The following is a 9,535-nucleotide window of genomic DNA, read 5'->3' on the forward strand; positions in this document are numbered from 1 at the left end:
TGGTGGGAGTGCAGAACTCACTGAGTGGTTGAGACAAAAACTTCCATTACAATACCTAGAATCCCTACAGTGTGAAAACAGGGCACTAGGCCCAGCAAGTTCACAACAACCCTCGACCCAGACCAATTCCCCTACTACTTACATTGCCCCTGACTAACACACCTAACCTACACATCCCTGATCACTATGGACAATTTAGCATGGCCAGTTCACCTAACCTGCACATCTTTGGACTGTGGGAGGAAACCGGAGCACCCGGAGGAAACCCACGCAGACATAGGGTGAATGTACAAACTCCACACAGACAGCTGCCTGAGGGTGGAATTGAACCCAGGTCTCTGGCACTGTGAGGCAGCAGTGCTAACCACTGAGCCACCATGTTGCCCGTGTTGTATTTAAGGATTCACTTGTCATGCCTTAGCCTTCAGAACTATGGCCAACAGCATGGAAATATGGATTGAGTAGTCTCCATCTGTGCAATTAACATCTATGAAAAGAAAAGGAGTTTGAATTAGTGTGGACGGACATTTTGGTCAGCATGGACCAGTTTGGGGCAAAGGGCTAGTATGACTCTATGACTCTATGAATTTATAGTGTGTCCCATGAACTCAACTCTGTCTAATTTAATTGAGATTTTTGATTAAATATATTGATGAGGGTAGTGCAGTTTATGTCAGTTACATGGACTTCAATAAGGCCTTTGACAAAGTCCCACATGGAAGGCTGGTCCAAAAGGTTAGAGCAAACTGGATCCAAGTTGTCTTACAAATAAAGGCAAACGATGATAGTGGAGACGCGGCTTTGTGATTGGAAACCTGTGACCAGCAGTGCACCTGGTTGTTATGCACCTTAACAACTCATTTGGTTGCAAATGTGGAAGGTATAAGTCGCATGTTCGCAGATGACACGAAAATTGTTGGTGCTGTTGATAGTGAGCAGGACGGTCTCAGTCCATGGTCTGATTATGATCAGCTGGTAAATTGGACAGAGCAATGACAGACGGTGTTTAATCCTGATGAGTGTGAGGTGGTGCATTTTAGGAAGCAATAAGGGAAGGATATACTCAATGAATGATGGCTTCCTAGCGAGTACTGAGGAACAAAGGGACCTTGGTGTACCACTACATAAATCCTTGAAGGTGTCAGCACAGGTAGGCAGGTGTGAAGAAAGCATCTGGGATGCTGGCCTTCATTAGCCGGGGCATAGGATATAGGAACAAGACAATCTTGTTACCACTTTATAAACCATTGGTTAGACCATAGATGGAATATTGTGTGCAGTTCTGGTCACCATATTTTCAGAAGGCTGTGATTGCGCTGGAGAGGATGCAGAGGAGATTTACCAGTGTGTTGCCTGGGATGAAAAATCTCAGTTATGAGGAGAGACTGGCAAAGGCTAGGTTTGTTTTCCTTGGAGCAGAAGTGGCTCAGCAGGTACAGGCCGTTTTGCTATAACATGCATTCGTTAGTGCAAATTCATTGTAACGCGATTGACCTATTGGCGACACTGTTTCTAAAGCCTGAACACAATCACATAGCCAGCACTTTAAGCACTGTTTCTAAAGTGCGATTTTTCTATAATGTGGGGTTGCACAATAACGCAACCATTGTGTTATAGAAGAACTACCTGTCTGCAAAATTATGAGAGGCAGAGACAGAGGGGACTGTGAGAATCACTTCCTCATTGCAGTCATGCCTAAGACCAGAGGGAGTAAATTTAAGGTGAAGAGTAAGTGGTTTAGAGGAGATCTGAGAAAAATTATTTTCACCTAGAGAGTGGTAGAAATATGGAACATGATGCCTGAGAGGCTGGTGGAGGCTGGTACTCTCACAACATTTAAGAATGAGCATTAAAATATCAGGGCACAGTAGGCTATGGGCCAAGTGCAGGTAAATGGGATTAGTATAATTAGTGCTTGTTGGTCAGGATAGACACGATTGGCTGAAGGGCCTATAGCTATGCTGTATGGGTCTATGATTCTATGCCTCTATGGTATATCCCAATGAGCTTTGTACCCAAAACATTGGGGTTACCGTTCTTAGAAATGAAGCAGCCAGTTTGTGTACCGAAGGCTCCCACAAGCAGCAGAACAATAATGAGTTTTAGGGAAGGGCTGCCCACGGTTGTCTGGTGTAGTCCCTTGGGAAGTTTTAGATCCATTTGTAAGGGCAGACAGGAATTAGGTTTAACATGCACAGAAGATAGCAGTTCTGACAGTGCAGCATTTCCTCAGCGCTCCACTGAAATGTCAGTCTGGAGTTTGCAACGTTCCATCACTTGGTCATGGCTAACCTCACTTGATGAAGCAGGAACTTTGCAGCTTAACTGTTCTTGTGCAACGTTTGAAGATGATTAGATTCCCTACAGTGTGGAAACAGGCCCTTCGGCCCAACAAGTCCACACCGACCCTCCGAAGAGTAACCCACCCAGTTCCACTTCCCTCTGACTAACGCACCTAACACTATGGGCAATTTAGCATGGCCAATTCACCTGACCTGCACATCTTTAGACTGTGGGAGAAAGCTGGAGCACCCGAAGGAAACCCACGCAGACACAGGGAGAATGTGCAAACTCCACACAGACAGTCGCCGGAGGCCAGAATTGAACCTGGGACCCTGGTGCTGTGAGGCAGCAGTGCTAACCACTGAGCCACGATGCCACCCTAATATTCAGCAGTGTCACTGGTAAGGGCACTGCTAAGGGGCCTCAGTACATTGGCCTAAGCAGGTTTTAGACTCCTATCTGATGTCCCTACATGTAAGATCTCAGAGTGAAATTTGTCCTGATAGGCCAGTTTTTATTTTAGGTTAGCTAAAGTGGTGGTTATTCACTGACATTCAGTCACATGAGGCAGCAGAGTTCCTCTTACAACAGGACAGAAAGTCATTATACAAGAAAAACCCATATATGGAACACAGTTAGAAAAACAAAGTTTGAAACTACACCCCAAGATTATGTTGCAGTTATACAGGATGTTGGCGAGGCCGTACTTAATGTATTGTGTTCAGTTTTGGTCACTTTGCTATAGGAAGTGTGTTATTAAACTGGAAAGAGTTCAGAAGAAATTTACAAGGATGTTGCCAGGATTCAAGGGTCTGAGTTATAGAGAGAGGTTGGAAAAATAAGGACTTTTTTCTTTAGAGCATAGGAGACCAAAGGGGAATCTTATAGACGTGTATAAGAACATGAAAGGCCTGGTGAGAGTGAATGCACTCAGTCTGTTTGCTAGGATTGGGTATTGAGGGCTAGAGGGCATCAGTTTAAAATTGGAGGGGAAAGAAGAAAAGAGAACCTGAGGGGCAACATTTTTACATAGAGGGTGGTATGCATATGGAATGAACTGCCAGAGGAAGTGATTGAGGCGGGTATATTAACAACATTTAAAAGGCAGTTGGACAAATACATGGATAGAAAATGATTAGAAGTGTGTGGGTGAAGTGCAGGGAAATGGGGTGAGCGTGGCTGGATATTTTTGTTGGCATGGACCAGTTTGGATCAAAGGGCCTGTCTCCGTGCTGTAGGACTCTATGAATCTATGATCCCATTGTCACGGTACGCTGATTCAAATCCAGAGAAAGTACCCCTCTGTGTCAAATCTTTAAGTTTGACACAACTGATACCTTCCAGTCCTTTCTTGAGAACTATGAATATGCGTTAGGCTTGAGGAGTCACTGAAGCGCATTTAGTAGATGGTGCACACTGCTCCTGTCAGTGGTGAAGGGAGTGAATGTTGAAGGGGGGGTGGATGTGGTGCCAATTAAACAGGCTGCTTTGTCCTGGATGGTGTCAAGCTTCTTGAGTGCTGTTGGAGCAGCACCCATCCAGGCAAGTGGGGAGTGTTCCATCACACTCCTGACTTTGGATGGTGGACAGGCTTTAGGGATGCAGGAGGTAAGTTACTCACTGAAGAATTCCCAGCCTCTGACTGCCTCTTTAAGCCGCTGTGATTATATGGCGAATCCAGTCAGTTCAGTTTCTGCTCAGTGGTAGAGTCATACAGGTCTACAGCAAGAAAACAGGCCCTTCAGCCCAACTTGTCCAAGCTGCCCAGTTTTCACAATTTAAACTAGTCCCATTTGCTTGTGTTGATCCACATCCCTCCATACCTATTCCATCCGTGTCTCTGACTAAATGTTTCTTAAATGACAACATTGTACTTGCTTTTCACCACTGCCTCTGGCAGCTTGCTCTGGACACTCACCACTCTTTATGTGAAAAAAAACTGTCCTCCCTGTGCCCTTTAGTATCTCTCCCCTATCACCTTCAACCTCTGCCCTTTCGGTTTAGACTCTCCTACCATGGGGAAAAGTTGTCTGCTATCTATCTTATCTCTGCCCCTAATGATTTTGTACACCTCTATGAGGTCAGCCCTCAGAGCTCTACACTCCAGGCAAAAGAGTTCCAGCCTATCCAACCTCTCCCTATAACACAAACCTTCCAGTCCAGGTAGCAGCCCAGTAAATCCTTTCTGTACTCTTTCTAGTTTAATAAGATCCTTTCTGTAGTAGGGTGGCCAGAATTGCACGCAAAATGTGCCCTCACTATTGTCTTGTGCAACTGCAACAAGACATCCAATCTCCTACTCAGTAGAACTGATGAAAGCTAGCATGCTAAAAGCCTTCTTCACCGCTCTGTCTACCTGTGACTCCCTTTTCAAGGAGCTCAAACCTGTACCCCTGGATCTCTTTGTTCTATAACGCTCCCTAGGGCGCTGCCTTTCAATATGTAAGCCTGTCCTGGATTGCTTTACCAAAATGCAAGACCTTGCATTTATCTAAATTAAACTCCATTTGCCCATTCCTCAGCCCACTGGTCCAGTTAATCAAGATCTCATTGCATACCCAGGTAACTTGCTTCACTGTCTACTATACCACCAGTCTTAGTGGGAAAATTTAGTGATGGTGATACCATTGAATGGCAGGGGTTGAATCTCTCTTGTTGGAGATTGCATATCACTTGTGTTGCATGAAAGTTACTTGGCACTTATAAACTCAAACCTGGATGTCGTCCAGGCCATGCTGCATATGGACATGTTTGGCTTCCGTATCTAAGGAATCATGAATGGTGCTGAACATTGTGCAATCATCAACGAGCATTCCCACCTCTGACCTTATGATGGAGGGAAGGTCCCTGATGAAGCAGCTGAAGATGGTTGGGCCTAGGACACTACCCTCAGGAATTCCTGCACAATGTCCTGGAGCTGAAATAAATAACCTCCAAAAACCACAACTATCTTCCCAGGTGCCAAGTATAACTCCAACCAGTGGAGTGTTTCCTGCCTCCCCACGATTCCTATTAATAGATTTGCTCTGTTATGCTTGTGGTTAGTTGCTGGGCAAAGTTCACCAGTTTACTGAAAATTGTCAAGTTTCTGGGTGAGGAGGAGTGAACTGTCTCCCTTTTAGTATTAACTTCCTCTCTTGGTGGCTGTAACAAGGTCAATTTGAAAAGGATGCTTTCCCTTGTGTGTGCCTTTTCATCAGACCATATGGACAGAAATAGTCCATGGACAGAAATAGACTGTTGGCCTATTGAACTGCTCCACTATTTAGCTGATAGCTGATCTGATAATCCTCAACTTCCCTTCTCCCCATAATCCTTGATTCCTTTACTGATTAATAATCTGTCTAATACTCAGTCTTGAAGATACCTAATGACCCTGATGCAGTCTCACAAATGTCTTGTGCAATTGCAACAACATTTCCTTACCTTTTCATTCTATTCCTTTTGCAATAAATGGCAAAATTCTGGATGAGGGTTTGCTCACTGAGCTGGAAGGTGTGTTTTTGGATGTTTCATCACCATACTAGGTAACATCTTCAGTGAACCTCCGGATAAAGCACTGGTGGTATAGCCCGCTTTCTATTTATATGCTTGGGTTTCCTTGGGTTGGTGATGTCATTTTCTCTGGTGATATCATTTCCTGTTCTTTTTCTCAGGGGGTGGTAAATGGGATCCAAGTCAATGTGTTTGTTGATTGAGTTCCAGTTGGAATGCCATGCTTCTAGGAATTCTCGTGTGTGTCTCTGTTTGGCTTATCCTAGGATGGATGTGTTGTCCCAGTCGAAGTGGTGTCCTTCCTCATCCTCATGACTTTATGTGGCCAGAAACTGTAACAAATACTACATTGGACAAACAGCCAGAAAGCTAGCCACCAGGATACATGGACATCAACTAGCCACAAAAATATTTGACCCACTTTTATGACAAATTTAGGTGGAATGTCTATATAATACAATGAGTTCAAAATCTTCTGAAAAAATAATGACCATATGATGAGCCTCAGCTATTTTATAATGCCCATTTTAAAACTATACAGAACTTAAAACAAAAATACAGTGCAGAATATAGAATGTATTTGGGGTTTCTTTTCATGCTGTCTGACCATGACAATGATCACTTTCAAAATTGCCATAAGCTCTCCATCTTATCTCTGTTTGAGAATCTTCAGGCTGTATCTACCTCTTTTGCTCCTGAAGTTTTATCAGTTTCCCACTTCTCGTCATTGTCTGCACATTTGAAACTCTCACCAATTTTTCAACAGGATTTTGCACATTGACAATCTGAAGTGTCTTATTTACAAATATGATACCAATTTTGTTAGTCCTTATGCCTGTGTCAGCAACAAGCAATATGACAGGGAAAATGAACCTATGAGATGATTTCCTATAGCTTTCCTCCTGTTTGAAAAGTTCTTTTCCTGGAACATCACTCTCCTGTAAGCTACCATTCTTCCACATGTGGCTGCTGATGCTCACTAACATTGTTAACAGTTCCCTCCAAATCTGCCACTATCACTTCTCTCAAAAAGTGAACCAGCATGGCTGAAAATTACTGCCTATCTGTAAAATGCCTTTCCTCTTCAAAGTCTATGAATGTGTGTCACTTCACAAATGAGAGTCTAACTTTTCCAGAACTTCGTGTTTGAATTCAACAATCAATTTGCTTGAGTCAATGAACCAAAGCAGTTTTTAGCAGCGTCACACATTACATCACATGCATCTCTACACCCTTCCACATGGTTACCACAGAGATTCCCCCAAGGATCTTTCCCTAGTTTCTTCCTATTTCTCATTTGAATGCTGTGTCATCTTCTGTAAACAAAACATCTGTTTCCATATCGATGCTGAAGACGCCCAGGTTTATCTCATTGTGAGATTAAGGCCATCCAAAACTCTGTCATAATCTGTATGTAATCCTGCTGCCCCATCTGTCCTCCACAGCGAAGGAACAACTCAATTTTTTAAAAAATTCTTCCAATCCATTCATTGTCTCACCCATCCCTATCTCCTGCAGACAAATGCAGTCCTCCAAGATATCTGCACTTCTCTAAGTCTCACCTTTTGAGTATTCTCAATTTTAATTGCTCCACTCATGTATCTGTACCTCCTGCTATCTAGCCCAAATCCATCTGCAATTTCCTCACTAAATCTCTCTGTCTCTATACCATACCTTTCAGATAATCCTACAAAGCTATCTCTTTGACCAAGCTTTGTGCATCCTAATATGGCCAGGAGTCATATTTTCATTAATAATGCTTCTGTGAAATGGTTTGGGACATTTCATAACATTAAGGGTTGTACATATGTATAGATTATTATTGTTGAGATGGGATTTAATGAAAAGGATAGGGTGCTGAATGGAGGTGCTTCGATGAGAGTGTTTGCATAGACAAATGGGCTTCAAGTCTTTGAGGAGAGAGCTAAAGGGACAGATGTCCATGTGAATGATAGGGTATAAAACAGACATTTTTAGTTGTTGGGGTATTAAAGGGCTGTGATGGGAGAAATAAGTGTTGGGGAAATTATATTTTATCTGAGCTAAAAGAACCGTATGAGAGACTAACTAGATGGCAATAATTCTGGAGCTGACGAACATCCAATGCAGGCATCATGAAGAAATCTTCCCTTTGGTATTTGATCGTCATTCAAGTTGTGGGCAGGCATCCCACTCCAAGATAGGCCAGTTCAGTTGTAATGAAAGTGTTTGGAAACATTTCAAAGCTTTACCTGTGGGATGTGGATGGCAGCTAATGATAACCCGAGGGGATGAGTGAAAGGATTCATGACAAACAATATCCAATAGTACATGAAAATTGCCTGAATGATACATTTTACAAGCTTACATGGCTGCCTTATTTGTTACCCCACACTCAAAAACATTTCAACGCTCATGAGGTGCTTTTGAGAATTGCACGATAGTGAAAGGGACCATTTGAAAGCATTTTTATCTTGCTGCCTGTTCAGAACAACTGATGTAAACAGGCCAGCCCTAGCAACTCGATATAAACTTCTCAACACTTTCGCCGCTAAAAACGCATTGTGTGAGTTTTGGCCCTGCAGCATTTTATTTTTAACTAAGGCAGATTTGACTCCGTTTGACGGCCATTTAACTCATAGACTGAAACCCAAACATTCACCTTGCCAAGTAAGTAAACTATGATGGACTACAGTACAGTACCTGTCCTATGGGTGTGTGTTTTGTTCCAAGTGTTTCATCCCACCCACTTTGGTAGGCTGTCCAGTGGTTTTCTGCTCTATTGTCAGGCATGTGGTTTAATATTGACGCTCGAGCTCCAGAAACTGCCATACTTGCTTTATTTCTCTGTACTAATAGAGGATGTGGTTTGTCCTTAATATAGAAAAAGACAGATAAATATAGGAAGTGCAACTTCCTTTCTTTCACTTATCTTGGGTGCACTTGTAACTTGAATTCAGTTGTTTTGAACCCTCCATATTTTTCATGCTATTAGCTGCTGCCTCTTGACATCACACCCACGCTGTGCAGTAACCACTGACTGAAATAAAAAAGAACAGCTACTCAAACCACTACCAGTTGCTAGAAAGTGGACGAGTGCAAGTGCTGGATGGCTTATTGGGCCTTATGTTTTATGCTATGTTTTCAGTCATTGGCAGCTGCAACTGCATAGAGCATGTTGTTATGGAACTGATATGGCAGCTACATTGTCAGTTTCAGAGTGAATTTTGCCTGAGGTTCTTATGCAGTGAGTTATATCAAGCCTTTCTGTGCTGGCTTTCTGTGGGAAATAGGTGGAGATATAAAGGAGGGGACAATAAGGGCAGAGCTAAAGCATGTACTAAGTATCAGCAATGGCATACGTCCAGGAGCATGGTAATTGTCTGTTCGCTATTTTGAGGAGAAAGTGAGGTCTGCAGATGCTGGAGATCAAAGTTGAAACTTTATTGCTGGAACAGCACAGCAGGTCAGGCAGCATCCAGGGAACAGGAGATTCGACGTTTCGGGCACAGGCCCTTCTTCAGGAATGAGCAGAGAGTGTTCAGCAGGAGAAGATAAAAGGTAGGGAGGAGGGACTTGGAGGAGGGGAGTTGGCAGAGGAGATGACCTGGGGTGTGCAGTGAGAGAGGGACTCACTGAAATCTTTGTAGAGAGAGGCAGAGAGCTTCTTCAAGGAAGGCATCCTTGTAAGAGGATTCGCAGTAGGTTGAAATCTTCGAGGAGAAAGTGAGATCTGCAGATGCTGGAGATCAAAGTTGAAACTTTATTGCTGGAAAAG

Source organism: Chiloscyllium plagiosum, chromosome 15 (assembly GCF_004010195.1).
Source record: "Chiloscyllium plagiosum isolate BGI_BamShark_2017 chromosome 15, ASM401019v2, whole genome shotgun sequence".
Classification (NCBI taxonomy): Eukaryota; Metazoa; Chordata; class Chondrichthyes; order Orectolobiformes; family Hemiscylliidae; genus Chiloscyllium; species Chiloscyllium plagiosum.